Source organism: Tachypleus tridentatus, chromosome 7 (genome assembly GCF_004210375.1).
Source record: "Tachypleus tridentatus isolate NWPU-2018 chromosome 7, ASM421037v1, whole genome shotgun sequence".
Classification (NCBI taxonomy): Eukaryota; Metazoa; Arthropoda; class Merostomata; order Xiphosura; family Limulidae; genus Tachypleus; species Tachypleus tridentatus.
Window position 1 is genome coordinate 102,543,844 of NC_134831.1, and position 20,712 is coordinate 102,564,555.

The 20,712-nt window shown below is 35.9% G+C and overlaps 2 protein-coding genes and 1 long non-coding RNA gene across 6 annotated transcripts in view; 2 read left to right on the forward strand and 1 right to left on the reverse strand.

Annotated features, from left to right (window-relative positions):
- The window catches only part of LOC143256312 (uncharacterized), a 604,741-nt gene that overhangs the window by 238,201 nt on the left and 345,828 nt on the right, over positions 1-20,712 (forward strand). The window lies entirely within an intron of this gene.
- LOC143256311 (uncharacterized) overlaps positions 1-20,712 on the reverse strand; it is a 223,780-nt gene that overhangs the window by 63,641 nt on the left and 139,427 nt on the right. The gene's annotated exons all lie outside the window — the stretch shown is intronic.
- Positions 1-20,712, forward strand: part of ana (anachronism) — an 81,163-nt gene that overhangs the window by 48,906 nt on the left and 11,545 nt on the right. The window contains exon 1 of one of the 2 annotated variants that reach the window (XM_076517098.1): positions 1,440-1,882. The exons of the other annotated variant lie outside the window; for it this stretch is intronic. The gene's annotated coding sequence lies outside the window, so the exon portion shown is untranslated. Of the gene's footprint in view, positions 1-1,439; positions 1,883-20,712 lie in introns of those variants that run through there. 2 annotated transcript variants of the gene reach the window in all.

A 20,712-nucleotide genomic window follows, 5' to 3' on the forward strand; every position in this document is an offset into this window, starting at 1 on the left:
TTCTAAAGGAAAAGAAGTCACATTGTTGGCTTGTATTACTTAGTTTCTAAATGAAAGTAAGTCACATTGTTGGCTTGTATTACTTAGTTTCTAAAGGAAAGTAAGTCACATTGTTGTCTTGTATTATTAATATTTAGTTTTTAATGGATAATAATAGTATTATTATTTATAGTATTATCTGGCTTTGCCAGATAGAACTGATAGAACGAATTCTACCGAATAAGAAAATACAGAACTGAGGTGGATATCTGTGACAAATTATCTGCTCATAGGGTTATCGGGCTTTCCTGGATAGGACTGATTGAGTGCACGTGATGCAGATTGTTAATATTCACGACAATACAGTTTTATTCAGCCGGACAAAGTAAAGACCTGCCGGTAAAAAACTGCCGTGTTTTCAGCTTGAGTAAGCATTCTTTTAATTCATCAGAGCCATGCTGCAACTTCGCTCACTCGGGACGAGGCACTGCCCTATGTATCAGTCTGTTTCTTCTCTTCTCCCTTGTTGTATTTTTTTACTCCCTCAAATCCCAGCCCTCAAGAAAACGAGGGAGGAAGAACGAAAGGGAGGAACCACATGTCAAATCTCTCGTCCGTGCGAGCCTTGTGCAACATAGAGTCCTCCACCAAATCGATGACCCACAAAACCAAACAACTTCAGCTCATTTGAGACGAATGGAAACCCAGGCAGACGGGACATGGTAGGGTGTTCCGAGCTATAATTGCAACAATTAGATGTAGTTGTTGCAAGTGATTCACCCATCTTTTCTATCAGCACTCACTTTCGAAAATGCTGTCTCTTCTCCTGAGGAAATGATTAGTTTTAAGGCCTGAGAGATGTTTTATCTTCTTATTCGTCGTTTTTAGGCAATGAGCAATCAGTTACTGTGTCTGGTCTGAAAACGACATCGGACTTCTCTTTTAACTGTTTATTAAGAGCACGTCTTTCTTTTTTAATTCATAGAAAATTCCTTGACTCCAGTAATAAATAATTCAAACTGATATCCATCACGTGAAAATCGGAGGAAAATTCTTTTCATTATTCCTAAGTAACTGGGAAATTAGTGTATATTTCACTGTAAAAACAGAGGGAAAAACAACAACAACTTAATATTGATATCGATTCGTCTTCCATTTGACCTTAAAGGTGAATTTTCAACAAATTTAATAATTGCCTGATAAACTGTACTTTGGTTAGGTATAATTCCTGTGAGGTTGCCATATTTTTAAACACTTTAGTGTTTGAGTAAAAAATGAAACAAAATATGCGTGTCCTCGAACTCAAGTTCCTCTCGGTCGTTCGGCTGTTTCCGTGACGTTTTACAACTATGACGTAATAGTTGCTAAACACGCTTTGTTGCGCGCCGACCATTTTGTTCCTTTTAGTGCTGGTGTTTTATGTAAATTTATCGGTGCTTTTTTCGGATTACATACTTTGTGAGACTATTTTTTGTCTTGATATTACTACTTTATGTTTGTTTTATGATAACATGGTTTACTGCGTTGGTTATGGTTGTAAAAACGGTTTGGCATCGGGCAAAAGCTTCTTTTCGTTTCCGTGCAAGGAGAAGGAACCGGCAAGGTGGCGACAGTGGGTGTGGATGGTCAATAGAAAGAACTGGACACCTTCACACCATGCAAAGCTTTGTCAAGATCACTTTGAACGCTCATATTTTGTGTCGGATCCCACTGTTTTGGATTCCGTGGGTTTCAAGCCAGGCAGGTTGAGACTAAAAAAATAAAAAAAAAACCATCAGCAGTAGACAGGATTGTCCCCACCATCTTTTCTCGTGTAGAGCTGAGGACTGATCTCAGCCTGCAGCGTACAGGTTCCACCCCTCTGAAGCCATCACTTGCCATCACCAAAAGAACAAACTTAAAGGTATGTGTGCAGTATAAAGTGATAAACAATAACCAGTATAATATAATAATTTAAAAAGTACACGTTTTTGAAGAATGTAACTAGACATACACATTTCACTTTCATGAGCGTGTTTTACATTTGTGGCACCTGAAAGTCAGTGAAACCTTGATTTCCTAGTCTAGACAGTGGACAAATCTATCAGAAATAGAGTACATTCCAAATTTAAAACTGGTAGATCATTCAGTAGATGTTTTTGTATCATTTTTACATATGGAAAAGTTTGAATAACACCATTTTTCAAATTTAATATTTCAAGATAAATTGAAATAAGACTGTGTCTTGAACATGTTGAAGTAATCAAGTACATGTTATGTATTTAAAACAAACATTGTAGACTTGTAAACAATCAAATATAAACTCCATAATACATTTCCATAACTCATCATAATAAAATTAATCTTAACTCAGTACTCTGACATTGTCATATTAAATGTAAATCTCATAAACCTCATAAAGCATGTTGTTTTAATATATACTCTTCAAAAAAAGAAACGCAAAAGGCAAAATATGAGACATATTGTTAACAAGTTTATTCCGGGTAGTTCTGTATGACATGTGTGAAACTTTGCACATTAACTGCTGGACATCCAAAGTCTGCAAAAGCGAAGTCCACGCTCACTGGGTGAAGTTTAACGTCACTCAACGTCAATAACGAGTATGCCTCCCGTGAGCATCAATAACCGCTTGGCATCTCCTGCCCATGGAAGCGATGAGATGACGAATCACATCCTGTGGAATGGCTGCCCACTCAGCCTGCAAAGCTGCTGCAAGCTGAGGTAGAGTCTGCGGTTGAGGTTGTCGCCGTCGCAGACGTCGGTCCAACTCGTCCCAAAGATGTTCGATGGGGTTTAAATCTGGTGATCTGGAGGGCCAGGGAAGAACGTTGATGTTGTGGTGTCTCAAGAAGACAGTGGTGAATCGGGCTGTGTGAGGACGGGCGTTGTCATGTTGAAAAACGTCGTTGACGTTCACCATGATGGGTTGCACATGGGTCCTAAGAATCTCGTCGACGGTTGCGTACGGTCTGATCGGAAATCCTACGCAGCCCTGGTATGGTTGAGGCAGTAGACGTCGCAGTGGTGGTCCTATCCCGAAGGTGACGTAACCGGATGTAGCGATCTTGTGCGGGCGTGGTCACACGAGGTCTGCCAGATCGTGGACGGTCACAAGTTGATCCATGTTGTTGGTGACGATTCCATACCCTTGTGATGGTGCTTGGGTAGACATTCACAGCTCTGACAACATCTGATCGAGATTCGCCTGCTTCCAAGCGACCAATGGCGTTGTTGCGTTGTGCTTCAGTCAGTCTTGGCGTAACTGTATTGCGTGTCGGTGGCTTAACACTGAGCTATGGAAACCGAGAACCCGTCACTTTTATAGGGATTTTGCACATGTTGCACTTGCAGAACATGCAGATCTCTCAAACAAATTTATTGGACTCGAATGCGTTTTGGCGAAAAATCCGATGTTTTCCTCCGTTTTCAAAGTGCACAACTTTTATTGTCATGTTGGTCTGACAATCAGTGCCTTAACACGTGTAACATCACATACTCTGAGCTCGTAACGTTATTACATATGTTTCTCTTTAAATTAACAAAAATATCCCTTTTGCGTTTCTTTTTTTGAAGAGTATATAATCTTATTTCTTCAGTATCACTCACAGTTCTGCTACTCTCACTCGTGGAACTGTCCTCATCACTAGAACTTGTCAGATCTGTGTCAAAAGTAACTGTTCTAGGTTCGTTCAGAGTAGGTTCGAATTGATATGGTGCTACTCAACACTGTTCAGAACACAAAGTCAAAACAGACTCCGCCTCTGTTTCTCCGTATGCACTGGCCATGTTTATTTACATTCAACGTGCTGGCGTTGGCGGTTTGTTTGGCAACTATTACGTCACAGTACTTTTCCTAGCGGCAAACGTAAAAACTAAAACGTTCGGATTGTCGCTCAGAAATGGCTCTTTCTGCACCAAGTTCTATGTTTTATTTATTAGCACATATGTTTTATAAAAAATGTGAACCTACAAAATTAATCAGTATGAGTAGTTCTTTTGACTGTGAAGTTTTCTTTTTTCTGTAAAATTCACCTTTAACAACATGTGTAGAAACACAGCAAAGTTAGCTGTTACACAAGACGTTTAACTGGAAGTGAGTCTAACTACGTCATTTTATTATTTCTCTAGAATGATTTCATCTTTGATGTGTGAACAAAAATAATTTATTTAGAAATTATAAAATTGATACTATAATTATTGTGAATCTATATTAAGGATATCTACGACAGAAATAACCCACTCTTGATAACCTGTACTAACATTTCCCTTAAAAAGTTATACTCTATTGTTTCTACAAGTTTAGTTTCATTTAATATTGGTTAGGTTAGGTTAGATAAAGTAAATGTATCTTGTTTATTTATTTTTATAAATTTTAATGATTGAATTTCATTATGGAGATTATTTTCCATCATTAACTCAGTATAGTGATTGAGAACTAACCCAAATATTCCAGGCTGAACGAACCATGGGATACCTTATTGGGTTTATGGCCGAAAATGTCGTTAACAGTGAAAGTAGCATCTAGTTAAAGAATTCATTCTAATCTTTATAATTAAGAACGTACTAACAGTTTATTGGAGTAGCTTTACCCATTCATTAATTAGTAGAAATTTTTAAGTTTTGAACTGTGTAGATAGTTAGCTTTGATCATAAGTTAATATTAATTGGGTTTTAAACACTTACTACTCGTTTTATCTTATTCGTGACATTTCGTATAAAACACACACCGAGAATTTTTAAAACGTTTTTCTCTAATTTATAAAGATTTGTTATTTATTGTCTTCTGGTAGTTTGTGGTGCTGATCACATGCAGTAACTAACGTGTTATAATGTTTGATTACAGATGTTATACGTTTATTTTCTCAGTTACAAACAATATCATACACGTTACACATTTAGATTCCCTGTTTCATAATGTCTTCAAATACAATAAACCAGCCTGCACTTCGCGTGTAAAGAAAGGATTTGTTACACTGTTGTAGAAAAGTCCTTTTTCATATTTTAAATGTGACTATCTTAAAGATGGTTAAATAATGACCACATTATAGCGTTGTTTTATGTGGGTATAAGTAATTCATTTCTTCAAAGATGGAAAGATTTTTGAGGTGGAACCAGTAGTAAATAGCAACGTGTTGCTCCATGCTTCAGATATATAAAGAGGGCTGGATATTAACTTGTCAACCTCAGCTGAATTCAATATTACATACTTGAAAAGCTTGAATTTTGTACATTAAAGTATTAAAGAATTTAAACTGCAACATAACAGGAGATATACCCTGGAAATTACCGTATTCTATAATAATTAAAACCTTATTATATTATTACTTTATGTATTTTTCGGTTGACTGTTGTATTAAAAACTACTATTGAATTTTGTTTGTTTGTTTTTGAATTTCGCGCAAAGTTACTCGAGGGCTATTTGCTGTCCTCAGAAGTGTAAGACTAGAGGGAAGGCAGCTAGTCATCACCACCCACCGCCTACTCTTGGGCTACTCGTTTACCAAAGAATAGTGGGATTGACCATCACGTTATAACGCCCCCACGGCTGAAAAGGCGAGCATGTTTGGTGCGACGGGGATTCGAACCCAGGGCAATCAGATTACGAGTCGCATGATTTAACCCACCTGGCCATGCCGGGCCTTGCTACTCAATTTACTGATTATTATTAGTAGTGTTTTACTTTCATCAGATGTCATTAATGTAATATATATAAATATATATATTTGATAGTTGATTGTTGTTTGTTTTAAAGTTAAGCACAAACCAAACACAATGGACTATATGTGCTCTGCCCACCGTGGGGATCGAAGCACGGATTCTGGGGTTGTAAGTCCACAGACATATAGCTTTCCCATGATTACAGAATTTAAGAAATAAAAATATGACGAAACTATGGTCGCGAATAAATTAAATTTGTCTGAAACGAACAAACAAATATATTCAAACAAATAAATATAAATAAAACAAACAAATATATTCAAACAAATAAATATAAATAAAACAAACAAATATATTCAAACAAATAAATATAAATAAAACAAACAAATATATTCAAACAAATAAATATAAATATATAAATATATTCGTTTTTTATCTATTTCCTCTTCTTTATTATTATCCACCAGTTTCGTGACTACGCAGATAAAATTTGTTCCTTATATAAGTTAAATACAATAACATATACTCAACTACATTAGTTTAAGGCTTATGATATATACTTTCACATTTTTTTCCTATTCTATAATTTTTTGTAAACGTATAAAATCAGCTTATTTCCATGTTATATAACAATTTATTAAACAATGTATCTCGTACTAAATATGTTGTACTCTCTATAATTCTGACATTTACATTATTACCGTTTCACAATTCTAACTAACCTACTCAACTGGTGTTACTTCTTCCTTCTACCCATTTAAAGTAACTTGCTTCGTCCATCTACCTATTTAAAGTGGCACACTTCTTCCTTCTACCTATTTAAAATAGCTTACTTCGTCCATCTACCTATTTAAAGTGGCACACTTCTTCTTTCTACCTATTTAAAGTAAGTTACTTCGTCCATCTACCTATTTAAAGTGGCACACTTCTTCCTTCTATTTAAAATAACTTATTTCGTCCATCTAGCTATTCAAAGTGGCGCACTTCTTTCTTCCTATTTAAAGTAAGTTACTTTGTCCATCTACCTATTTAAAGCGACACACTTCTTCCTTCTATCCCTATTTAAAGTAACTTACTTCGTCCATCTACCTATTTAAAGTGGCGTCAAAAATCATAAATTGTTTTTCAAAATTTCTCTCGTATTACTTTCCCAAAAACATGAACACATCAAAATGTATTTTATTTCACAGTTTTAAAGTTGTTCAACATTATTCGGTGGTTTTGTATTATAAAATGTATATAAATAATTTTTAAACCAAAACTGTTTAGAAATAAATATTAATAAACCAAAAAGGAAAAAAAAAACAACAACAACAAACCCTTTCGTAACGATTCGTTGTCCATAAATATAAACACTGACATTTCATTTATTTGTACACAGTTAAAGAAAAAGGCAGACAAGAAGCATATTTTTATCAAGATAACAGCCTGTATTATCTATGTAGATTATTAACTATTTTTCTAAGAGAAAAAAACTTTTCAGTTATGAAAACACCCTTAATTAGGGCACACATTTATATTTTTGATTTTGTCGCACCAAATATGCTCGCCCTTTCACCCGTGTGTTCGTATAATGTTACGGTCAATCCCACTATTCGTTGGTAAAAAGAGCAGCCCAAGAGATGGCGGTGGGTGGCGATGATTTGATGCCTTCCCTCTAGTTTCACACTGCTAAAATAGGGACTGCTAGCGCAGATAGCCCTCAGTAGCTTTGCACGAAATTCAAAAACAATTTTAAATTTAAAGAAAGATGTAGTCAGTTAAGCAGTTAAACGTGTCAATTAATACATTGCACTAAGCAGAGTATGCAATTCGCATCTAATGGGGTGATTTAAGAAAAGGAAAGGAAGGGAAGCATTATCTAACTTTACTCTTTTCAGAGTTTTTGCTTTCTTAACGGGTACCCTACCTAGTTTGTAGATAATCTATTTCTAGTTGATTTGCACTATCCAATACTTTCTCGGTAATGTCTGCTGGTCACTCTGTACTCTTGTTGTAGCGTTTGTTTCCACTAGTTTGTATTAAAGCTTTCTCAATTTGGTTGCATTATTCGTCGTTAATGTTCGCGGTTCATGCACGCATTTACTTCAGAGAAAGGCTGTGTGTGCTGAATGTAATCAGGAACTCAAGAGTGGACAATGGTCACACTGTCAGCGGTGCCCATTTCTGTAATAGTTTTATTAAGTTCAGGTCCAGGGCCGTTCGCTTCTGGAACAATGGTAGCATAAATCACTTAGTCGGTTTTGACCCTTGATCTGTTATGATACTGGACTTTAGTGGACACTGGCTCTCTCCCTTTCATGTTTAACTAGCAGCACTGTGCTATTAAAATGACCCTTTGGACAGTGGGAGACTGCGAAAGCAAATTTAAGTTCCCTGGTACTGACCAGTGGGTGGAAACTTTGATACGACATATGTGCAGACCTGTGGCCGATAACGCCAAGATAGTAGACCTGGACATTGTTCTCACATGTTTCCCAGACGTGGCGAAACGGTCAGTGAGTTGGTTGAAAGCTGATATGGCTATCGTGAACATTGCCATCATATAAATAAACACACGTCTTTTCTGTTCCAGTACAAATAAATCGTTTTAACTGTACGTCATGACGTTAGGCCTAGCCCGAATTACATACGTCTCGCAATATTTAATTTTCTGTAACAAATTTCACGCTATTAAAATTTTGAAGGAACACGTCGGAAATTTCCTACAGAGAAATTTATGTTGTTACAATAGTTTTGTTTTACAGAGCATTGTTGAATTTATGTTGTTACAATAGTTTTGTTTTACAAGGAGTTGTTGAATTTATGTTGTTACAATAGTTTTGTTTTACAAGGAGTTGTTGAATTTATGTTGTTACAAAAGTTTTGTTCTACAGAGCGTTGTTGAATTTATGTTGTTACAATAGTTTTGTTTCACAGAGCATTGTTGAATTTATATTGTTACAATAGTTTTGTTCAACAAAGCATTGTTGAATTTATGTTGTTACAATAGTTTTGCTTTACAGAGCATTGTTGAATTTATGCTGTTACAATAGTTTTGTTTTACAGAGCATTGTTGAATTTATGTTGTTACAATAGCTTTGTTTTACAGAGCATTGTTGAATTTATGTTGTTACAATAGTTTTGTTCTACAGAGCATTGTTGAATTTATGTTGTTACAATAGTTTTGTTTTGCAAGGCGTTGTTGAATTTATGTTGTTACAAAAGTTTTGTTCTACAGAGCATTGTTGAATTTATGTTGTTACAATAGTTTTGTTTCACAGAGCATTGTTGAATTTATGTTGTTACAATAGTTTTGTTCAACAGAGCATTGTTGAATATATGTTGTTACAATAGTTTTGTTCTACAGAGCATTGTTAAATTTATGTTATTACAATAGTTTTGTTCTACAGAACATTGTTGAATTTATGTTGTTACAATAGTTTTGTTCAACAGAGCATTGTTGAATATGTTGTTACAATAGTTTTGTTTTACACAGCATTGTTGAATTTATGTTGTTACAATAGTTTGTTTTACAGAGCATTGTTGAATTTATGTTGTTACAATAGTTTTGTTCAACAGAGCATTGTTGAATATGTTGTTACAATAGTTTTGTTTTACACAGCATTGTTGAATTTATGTTGTTACAATAGTTTGTTTTACAGAGCATTGTTGAATTTATGTTGTTACAATAGTTTTGTTCTACAGAGCATTGTTGAATTTATGTTGCTACAATAGTTTTGTAACATAGTTTTAAAAACGGTTTCAATTCTTTCTTAGACATTGTGAGTAAACTGCAAGAACCAGAATGATGGAAAATCGTGTGTTTTCTTATAACAAAGCCACATGAGACTATCTGCTGAGACTACAGAGGGGAATCGAACTCCTGATTTTAGCGTTGTAAATCCGTAGACTTACTTCTGTACTAGTGGGGAGCTGGTGGAAAATCGAGTTGGTCAAACTTCATATAATATAAATGTTCTTGAATAATGTTGTTGATAATTCTATGCAGATATTAGTTTTTGTATTGGAAATTATGAACATTGCTGAAACCGCTGTGATAAATTACTCATCACAAAGACGGGTCTTGAAAACGTTTTCTTTCGGTTCGAGGCACAAATATTTTATAAAGCGAAATGTAGGAAACTCAAACTTCGAATATTTCATGCGTTCACTTCGGGTAGGTAGTTTTAACTAGGATAGGTAGTTTCAGCAACCTGAGAGTTTTAACTAGTGCAGGTAGTTTCACTAGTCTGAAAGTTTTAACTAGTGTAGGTAGTTTTAACTAAGGTAGGTAGTTTCAGCAACCTGAGAGTTTTAACTAGTGTTCTATAACCATCACCGTAATACAGATATACACCAGGTAGACAACAGTGCTGTTGATAGAGGCATCCTTATATAATATAACCCATAGACAAGTGTATGGTTAACACAACCCACAAACATTACCAATAATGTCATGCATTATCAACGTCAGTGATAAATTATTTATCATAAACTTTATTTCTTCTCAAGTGTTATCATTAACGATAAACAGAACGTGTACCTTTATAACAATATTATCAGATAACGTTAGACAACAGAACGTGTACCTTAATAACAATATTATTAGATAACGTTAGACAGCAGAACGTGTACTTTAATAACAATATTATTAGATAACGTTAGACAACAGAGCGTGTACTTTAATAACAATATTATTAGATAACGTTAGACAACAGAACGTGTACTTTAATAACAATATTATTAGATAACGTTAGACAACAGAACGTGTACTTTAATAACAATATTATTAGATAACGTTAGACAACAGAACGTGTACCTTTATAACAATATTGTTAGATAACGTTAGACAACAGAACGTGTACCTTTATAACAATATTGTTAGATAACGTTAGACAACAGAACGTGTACCTTTATAACAATATTGTTAGATAACGTTAGACAACAGAACGTGTACCTTTATAACAATATTGTTAGATAACGTTAGACAACAGAACGTGTACCTTTATAACAATATTATTAGATAACGTTAGACAACAGAACGTGTACCTTTATAACAATATTGTTAGATAACGTTAGACAACAGAACGTGTACCTTAATAACAATATTGTTAGATAACGTTAGACAACAGAACGTGTACCTTAATAACAATATTGTTAGATAACGTTAGACAACAGAACGTGTACCTTAATAACAATATTATTAGATAACGTTAGACAACAGAACGTGTACCTTATAACAATATTATTAGATAACGTTAGACAACAGAACGTGTACCTTAATAACAATATTGTTAGATAACGTTAGACAACAGAACGTGTACCTTAATAACAATATTATTAGATAACGTTAGACAACAGAACGTGTACCTTATAACAATATTATTAGATAACGTTAGACAACAGAACGTGTACCTTAATAACAATATTGTTAGATAACGTTAGACAACAGAACGTGTACCTTAATAACAATATTATTAGATAACGTTAGACAACAGAACGTGTACCTTAATAACAATATTATTAGATAACGTTAGACAACAGAACGTGTACCTTAATAACAATATTATTACATAATGTTAGACATTGATGACATTAAAAACTAGTAACTATTTGTGTACTACTTCTAATATCAATAATATACGCAGCCCTCTAGAATTGGACCATAAAATTATGTTAAATGACAAAATCATGGCGAACCTGATTCCTTATTGTGTTATTGCAAGGTGAACAAATCTCTCTTACCAAATCTACCAGAGAAACTGATAGCGTTAAACATTTTTTGTGTCAATTAAATAGCATATAATGTGTAAATAAATATACGCCATCTATAGTAGCTTCAAACCTCCTTTTTTGGGGGTGGGGCTATGAACGACTACAAAGTTTAGTGTTTAAATAATGCACGTGAATTTGTCTTCCACCCTTGTATTTTTTGTAACGGATCAAATTTTTTATGTTTTTAGTACCGTTGTATATTTAAGTATCTCTCTGTCACTAATTTATATAGAAACACATTATAATGTCACTAATTTATATAGAAACACATTATAATGTCACTAATTTATATAGAAACACATTATAATGTCACTAATTTACATAGAAACACATTATAATGTCACTAATTTACATAGAAACACATTATAATGTCACTAATTTACATAGAAACACATTATAATGTCACTAATTTATATAGAAACACATTATAATGTCACTTATTTATATAGAAACACATTATAATGTCACTATTTTACATAGAAACACATTATAATGTCACTATTTTACATAGAAACACATTATAATGTCACTAATTTATATAGAAACACATTATAATGCAAGATAATAAATGTTAACCTCGTGACCTTTAGAACAAGTAAAGAGAAAGAATTTCCAAAAATGGAAGTAAAGAGTCGAGATGGCCGATGTCATTCATTCCTTTAAGAACAAAACAAAAAGACAGTACGGATGGCATTTATATCATTCCTACGTAACATCACTTCCATATAACGTGATGTTATATGGAAGTGATAAAAACATCTCTAGTATATTGTTTTCCCTGTTTCTAAACTATTCATAGTAGCCATCCATACATGTACCTTATTTAGTTAAAAGTTTTTTTATTTGTTTCTAATACAATGTTTCAATAGCCATAGGAAGGTTGTATTCATAACCAAGTTTTAAATACAATGAGGTTCCAACTGTAATAGTTATTGTTAATCTATTGTTAGCTGGTAATTCTTGTCTCACCATATACCTATGTTTTTAAAAAGGAACATTAAACATCTGTCAGGAAGTGAACTTCAAGGGGTAACCATTTACACTCAAATTATGAATTTTTGTATTACTACTTACAAAATCTTATATTACGTTTGCAACTTTTTCGCCTCAGTTAAACTGATTTATATTATTGTCTCGGTTTTTCAGTTATTATGTAATAAAAATAATAACGAACATAAAATTCAAGGTTTTTACTATGAAATATGTAGACATTCCCTGAACTTGTGACTCAGTCGTTACATAAATATTGTTATAAAAGAAACTGTATAGTAAAGTTATGATGACCTATCAAGAAGATATTTAAAACAACATTTATATAGGCAGTTTTACCGATATAGCTGTAGTTAATAACACTAATAACACCATCTGGATATTCGTGGTTGATAGCATAACACAAGAATGTTAACACACCTTTGACCTGGTGTATTGAACCATAGTTACTAAACAGACGGAAGCCTCGAATAACAAAGTGTGGCGACTAATAAATATAATATTATGAGCTGTTGTTTACTGTTACTGGCTGTGATTCTGTTTTATTGTAACTTTGTAAAGCTTGCTTACATCAACAGGATTTTATTTTTATCTTAAAAACTAAAATATATTCCACCGTTAGGGGCGCTGCTATCTATGGAGTGATTAAATTCACAGTTACTTCTGTAATATTGCATATTTTGTATATAACCAGCCCCAACTCCTAACCCTAGTGGCTCAGCGGTAAGTATGATGGCTTACAACGCAAAAAATCGGGTTTCGATACCTGTGATGGGCATAACACACATAGTCCATTGTACAGCTTCGCTCTTAACCGGGTGGCTAGGGCACTGGACTCGTCATTCGAGGGTCACGGGTTTGAATTCACGTCACATCAAACATGCTTGTCCTTTCAGCTCTTGGAGCGTTATGTGACGGTCAATCTCACTATTTATTGACAAAATAGTAGCCCAAGATTTGGCGGTGGGTGGTGACAACTGCCCTCCAGTGAAACAACAGTATGTCTGCGGACAAACAAACACTTAACACTAAAAAAGTTAAAATAATTAAGAAAATGTGAACAAAATTCACAGGAAGAGAGCAAGTTATGTTGTGTCGAAAAATAAGATAAAACCTTGAACTTTGTACAATTAGAAATATTTACTTGGAAGACAGTTACTCATTTTCATTATATATTCTGTCAAGATCACTCTTGGAAACTGTTTTCTAAAAATGTATCTCAGAACGGCCGGTATGGGTATTAGCACATTACAAGACGACATAGGAAGGTGAAAACGTTGTTCTCTGCTTTATCAGTACAAGTGTTAACACCCATACCAGCCGTTGTGAGATACATTTTTATTTCAAGTGGGTTTTTCCTCATCAAGAATGTTTTCTAATCGAAATATTAGAAAGATTACGTAATGCTAACAAATCCTGCAAACCACCAGAGAAGTTACAAAAATTAAATGAAACTTCTGAGTGCACGTGGAGTTGATAAGAGTTTTATCTAAATAACTGCCAAAAACTAGGATGCTTTGCGTTAGTAATTATAGTAATTATCTCTGATTGTCTGAAGTTTTGCAAAAGTCACTTGATTTTCTAAATGACGAGTGACATGCACCCTTCTGTTTACTTCCCTGTCTCTGTCATTACGGCTAGCTTGTAGAATGTTTGGTGTCTTGCGACGGTCAACATTTCGTTTTTGTTATCTGAGCTTTCACGGACAGAAAGGGTTAACTAAGTTAGCTTTCATTATGTTGCAAACCTCGCGACCCTGCAACCATTTGTTCCGCCTCGCGCATCTCGTGCAGGCGCGCGTGCCCATTACAAAACTCCCCAGACTCCACGGGAGATAGTGGTCATTTTGGCCGATGGTCAGCGGGTTTTAAGCGCGTACCGTCTGCATGGTTGCTACATAATTAGGAAATCGCCTGAGGGTCTGCAGTAATTTCCTGAGGTACTAAGCAGGAAGAATTGGTCCTAAATCAATCTGATTCAATTCAGTTGGCGTCAACTGATTTCTCTCAGGAGGTTCTGGTTCGTCAAAGATAATCGTTATAAAAATACCAGCGTAGAAGGAAAAGGCTGCACGCATCTCTTCTCTCTGTACGCCACTAAAATATACAATAATATAAAGTACTTTCATATATCTGCACTTGCTGTTCAGGGATTACTTTCACGTAGAGAAGTGCATTGAAAAGTAACATTACACACATACAGTTACTACAATACCGTTAAAGTTACATGCATTTAGATGTGCGTTTAAATAATTCATTAAGATAGCTTTAAGATGAAAAACAAAGAAACTTATATTGATTCCACGATATGTACCGACACGCCACTGCAAAGTACTTATACACAAGACAAGACTATAGCATCTGCGGTGAAAACTAACCAACGATGTATCGTCTACAGAACTGTTCTGTCCGTATTTCAACATGAATCCGGGTCACCTTTAACAGAGTACACAGACACATTGATATATAATATTGCCCTCCCCCACACAGCGGTATGTCTGTGCACTTACAATGCCAGAAACCGGGTTTCGGTACCCGTGGTGGGCAGAGCACAAATAGCGTATTGCGTAGCTTTGTGAATTTCAAACAAATACCGATAACTGCACGAAACAGGGAATCGAAACCGAGCCAAAGTGCCATTGTATATTTTCGTTTTTCAATTTCACGCAAAGCTACACGAGCGCTATTTGGGCTAGCCGTCCCTAATTTAGTAGTCTAAGACTAGAGGGAAGGCAGCTAGTCATCACCACCCACCGCACACTATTGGGCTACTTCTTTACCAACGAATAGTGTGATTGACCGTATTATTATAATGCCCCTCGACGAAAAAGGCATAACCACCTGGTCATGCCAGACATCAAAAATGGCATGAACATAATACCTCATAGTGAACTCATTAATTGTCGTTGAGATAGTTCAATAATAGAAGTTCAGCTTTATAAACTCTTAAACTTGCTGCAGTTCCACTAGGAGGCACTTGTTAAGAAAAAAACAAACAAACCGTTGTTACTTAACAATATTTCTTCCACATTCCCTCTTTATTTCGTGGTGTTTAATAGTTTTTTTTTAAACATGCCTCGTCATCATGTTTACAATATTTTTCTCAATGTATCTTTTCATGTTGCTTAACAATGTTTCTAACAGAACATTTCGTCATCTCGTGTGTGTGGCAATATTGTTTTCAAGCTATTCGTTTGTTTTGAATTTCGCACAAAGCTACTCGAGGGCTATCTGTGCTAGCCGTCCCTAATTTAGCAGTGTAAGACTAGAGGGAATGCAGCTAGTCATCACCACCCACCGCCAACTCTTGGGCTACTCTTTTACCAACGAAAAGTGGGATTGACCATCACATTATAATGCCCCCACGGCTGAAAGGGCGAGCATGTTTGGCGCGACGGGGATGCAAACCCGCGACCCTCAGATTACGAGTCGCACGCCTTAACGCGCTTGGCCATGCCGGGCCTCGAGCTATTCTCTACATCATATTGTTTTCATTTTTGTTTGTACAATATATTATTTTCCGTTTTCTTCCCTGTGTTTTTCATTACGGCCTCGTAATCCGAGGGTCGCGGGTTCGCGCCCGAGTCGCGCTAAACATGCTCGCCCTCCCAGCCGTGGGGGTGTATAATGTGACGGTCAATCCCACTATTCGTTGGTAAAAGAGTAGCCCAAGAGTTGGCGGTGGGTGGTGATGACTAGCTGCCTTCCCTCTAGTCTTACACTGCTAAATAAGGACGGCTAGCACAGATAGCCCTCGAGTAGCTTTGTGCGAAATTTCCAAACAAACAAACAAAAATTCATTACGGCCAGCTGCAGATAATGCCAGACAACCATAACTTCTCTGATGATAATCTTATGTAACTTAGGCCAAATTAATTATTTTTTCAAAATTTACAAGACCTCAAAAAAAATCGTTAATGTGGCTAGAGGGCAGAATAATCTCAAGCATTCAATTTCCGTAAACGTATTTCCTCTTACAGATATAAAATGCTCCATTTCTTTGTATTCAATACGAGAACAGCGAGATGAAGGAGGTGATTCCACAATCTTGGACACCCTGGGCTTGAACCTTATCGCTACCACATCTACTGTTTCTGCTATTATTAGCCTGGTGGATTTATTGAGAACTAATTATGGTCGGACTTTTATCATTTAACCAGGCCTCTCAGAGACTCAGCAGTAAGTCTGAAAACTTATAGTGCTAAAAATCTGAGTTTCAATCCCAGTTGTGGGCACAAAACAGATAGCCCATTGTGTAGCCTTGCGTTTGGCACCAAGTAAACAATCTTTGCTTAATCAGAGATCGGCCCGGCATGGCCAAGCGTGTTAAGGCGTGCGACTCGTAATCTGAGGGTCGCGGGTTCGCATCCCAGTCGCGCCAAACATGCTCGCCCTTCTAGCCGTGGGAGCGTTATAATGTAACGGTCAATCCCACTATTCGTTGGCAAAAGAGTAGCCCAAGAGTTGGCGGTGGGTGGTGATGACTAGTTGCCTTCCCTCTACTCTTACACTGCTAAATTAGGGACGGCTAGCACAGATAGCCCTCGAGTAGCTTTGTGCGAAATTCAAAAACAACAACAACAACAACATTTAATCAGAGATCAACCGTAGCCTAGTGGTTAGCATGCCAGGCTTCGAGTCAGAAAGTCCAAGGTTTGAGTCGTAATAAGCCACAGAATATACTCCATCCTGCTATTCAAGATAGAGTACTAGCGACAAATACGTTCGAGCGCTACTGAATGGCACATCAGTTGTTCCAAATCTGGAATAAACATGCCATAATCTTGAAGTTTATTATTAGTGTTTAGGCCATGCGTCACACAATGTGCCGTTCAATTTGACAAATATCAGTTATGTTACTTAATTTATATATAAACAAGTTTCATATTATAAAACCTGTTCCCTCCTTGTTCTTCACTTCACACGTCATCAAACACGCACTATCAGTGTTTCTTAAAACGTCAACTGGCATAACCTAAAATTTAGTTATTGTAATAACCCTGAGCTTGATTGATATAAAGGAATGTTTTAACAGTCAACTCACGTAAAGCATCTCACACAAATTACCTGTTTTGTTGTTGTTGTTGGGAGGTTTTTATGTGACGGAGAAGTAAAACGAAACTTTTAAGGCATGTTCTCCAGTCGTTCACCAACTGGGACACAAACACGTATTACGCTTGCGTGATAAATGTTTTTTGTTACCAGTGTAAGTCTTTCGAAGTGCAGTAATTGTCCAACGTTGGTTATCTTAGGACACAATTCTTGAAATACACACTGAAATGAAGCATCTAACGAGGTTCTTAAAAACACAGTTAACAACGATATCGCTGAGTTTTTCGGGCTCCGGCATGGCCAGGTGGTTAGGGCGTTCGACTCTTAAAACGAGGGTCGCTGGTTCGAATATCCGTCACACCAAAAATGCTCGTCCTTTTAGCTACACGACGGCTTTCAGCCGTGGGAACGTTGTCATTTTACGATCAATCCCACCATTTGTTGATAAAAGAGTAGCCTAAAAGTTAGTGATGGGGGATGATGACTAGCTGCCTTCTCTCTAGTCTTACAATACTAAACAGGTAGCGCAGATAGCCCTCGTGTAGCCTTGCGCAAAATTAAAAACAAACAGACAGACGCTGCTTTCATCATTTACTACTAATCTCTCTTTCCTGCCCCCTAGTGGCTCAGCTGTATGTCTGTGGACTTACAATGCTAAAAACCGAGTTTCGATATCCGTGGTGGGCAAAGCACAGATATCTCCTTGTGCAGCTTTGTGCTTAATTCAAAACAACAAGCTCTCTTTCCTTGTTTCTGTATCTTTGGTTTATAAATATATCATTTCATCATACGGTTTCTTCTTTTTATCACTTGGTGTATCTCAGAACGGCTGGTTAATTTGAAGATAACCTGAGGTCAAAACATTGTTCGCTGCTTATCTGAGATACATTTGTATTTCTAATGAGTTTCTCGCATCATGTATTTTGATGGTGTTTTTTCTTAAATTCGATCTCACAAAATATGTTTCTCTTCTATTCCTGGTTTTTACTTTTCTCTAGATTATTTTTTGTCTACATTTATTATTCTTTACTTGTTCTTGTTATTATGTTTCATTCGGAGTAAATCAATTTTTAACGTGTAACAAGGAGTCCCACCCGACTGTGGACCCGGCATGGCCAGATGGTTCAGGCGCTCGACTCGCAATATGAGGATCGTGGCTTCCAATCTCCACCGTATTCCAGCCGAAATAAAAAACACAAAACAAATCCTCCCATCTCCATGGTTGCCGAGCCAATAATATGAAATATTGAAATGCTTTAATTTGTTAATAGTTGCTGAGGTCGTAGAGATAGCATTAAACGAAACCATCTGTAAGACTGCAGCATTTCGTGTGTAGAATACAGATAAGACAGTGTGTTACATATCGCAGTCAAATATTAGTTTAATATCAGAGCTGCAAACATTTGCGATCGAATTATTGTAACAATATGACATCCAATACATGATTTCCAGAATAATTCTAATCACATATATCCAAATCTGTAAATCCACAATTTTAAGCCTAATATTAGTTAAGTCTTCGTTAAGTAGGGTCGTTATTCGACAAGTAGGTAAATTAACAATGTGATTTATGGACGTTTTTAGCTTCACTTTAGTTTGGCCTAAAGTCTGCCATACTATAAATAAGTGAGCTTACAAAGTCATTCTACGGCCTAACATTAAACCTTTATAAGATTTTAATATGTTGTTGTACAAAATGTATATCCAAGTATATTTACATCCGCTTTTGCTTACATTTTTACAAAAAGTTCTTGCCCACGCGCACTTTAATAGTTAGATGCGCGCGCATTTTGAGGACGAACTGAGTAATATTGTAATAGGTAAATCAGGTTTATTTGTAGGTTAAAACATCGACATTCATGGTAGTTTAAAAATACCACAATAACCATTTACATTTGACAGGCTGTTTTCATAAGCTCTGATTCATGTAACAGGCAGACCCCTGTAGTTTTCTAGACGGTGAAACAGCGTAGCAAAATACGTTACTGTAAGATATCCGGTGTAATATGATATTGATAAAGAAGCAAACAGTTCAAAAGAGCCGCACTTGTGGCAGATGACGTTTATTTTTAAAATCAGGGAGTTCCTGAGATTATTACGGCTACACTCGATGGTCCTGGTACATTTTTTAAAAGAGAGTTTCTGTGATTATTAGGGCTACACTGGATGGTCCTGGTACATTTTCTTTAAAGAGAGTTCCTGTGATTATTATGGCTACACTGGATGGTCCTGGTACATTTTTTTACAGATAGTTCATGTGATTATTAGGGCTACACTAGATAGTCCTGGTACATTTTTCTAAAGAAAGTTCTTGTGATTATTAGGGCTATACTAGATGGTCCTGGTACAGTTTTTAAAAGAGAGTTCCTGTGATTATTAGGGCTACACTAGATGGTCCTGGTACATTTTTAAAGAGAGTTTCTGTGATTATTAGGGCTACACTGGATGGTCCTGGTACATTTTTTAAAGAGAGTTTCTGTGATTATTAGGGCTACACTGGATGGTCCTGGTACATTTTTTAAAGAGAGTTTCTGTGATTATTAGGGCTACACTGGATGGTCCTGGTACATTGTTTAAAGAGAGTTTCTGTGATTATTAGGGCTACACTAGATGGTCCTGGTACATTTTTTAAAGAGAGTTCCTGTGATTATTAGGGCTACACTAGATGATCCTGGTACAGTTTTTAAAGAGAGTTTCTGTGATTATTAGGGCTACAGTGGATGGTCCTGGTACATTTTTAAAGAGAGTTTCTGTGATTATTAGGGCTACACTGGATGGTCCTGGTACATTTTTTAAAGAGAGTTTCTGTGATTATTAGGGCTACACTAGATGGTCCTGGTACATTTTTTAAAGAGAGTTTCTGTGATTATTAGGGCTACTTTAATACTTACTTCTTTCCCGGAAAACTCGAAAGTTCAAGTTCCTACACAATACAGAATATGACACGTAATGAAGATTAATAACAGATAGTTGTAAATTAGTAAACTACTGTTAACCCTAACTGTTCTTTATATTAACCATATATATTATCCATCTTGTTCAGATCACAACCATACATATGATCCATCTTGTTCAGATCACAACCATACATATGATCCATCTGTAACATATCACAACCATACATATGATCCATCTGTAACATATCACAACCATACATATGATCCATCTGTAACAGATCACAACCATACATATGATCCATCTATAACAGATCACAACTATACATATGATCCATCTTGTTTACATCATAACAATACATATAATCCTTCTATTGTCAGAT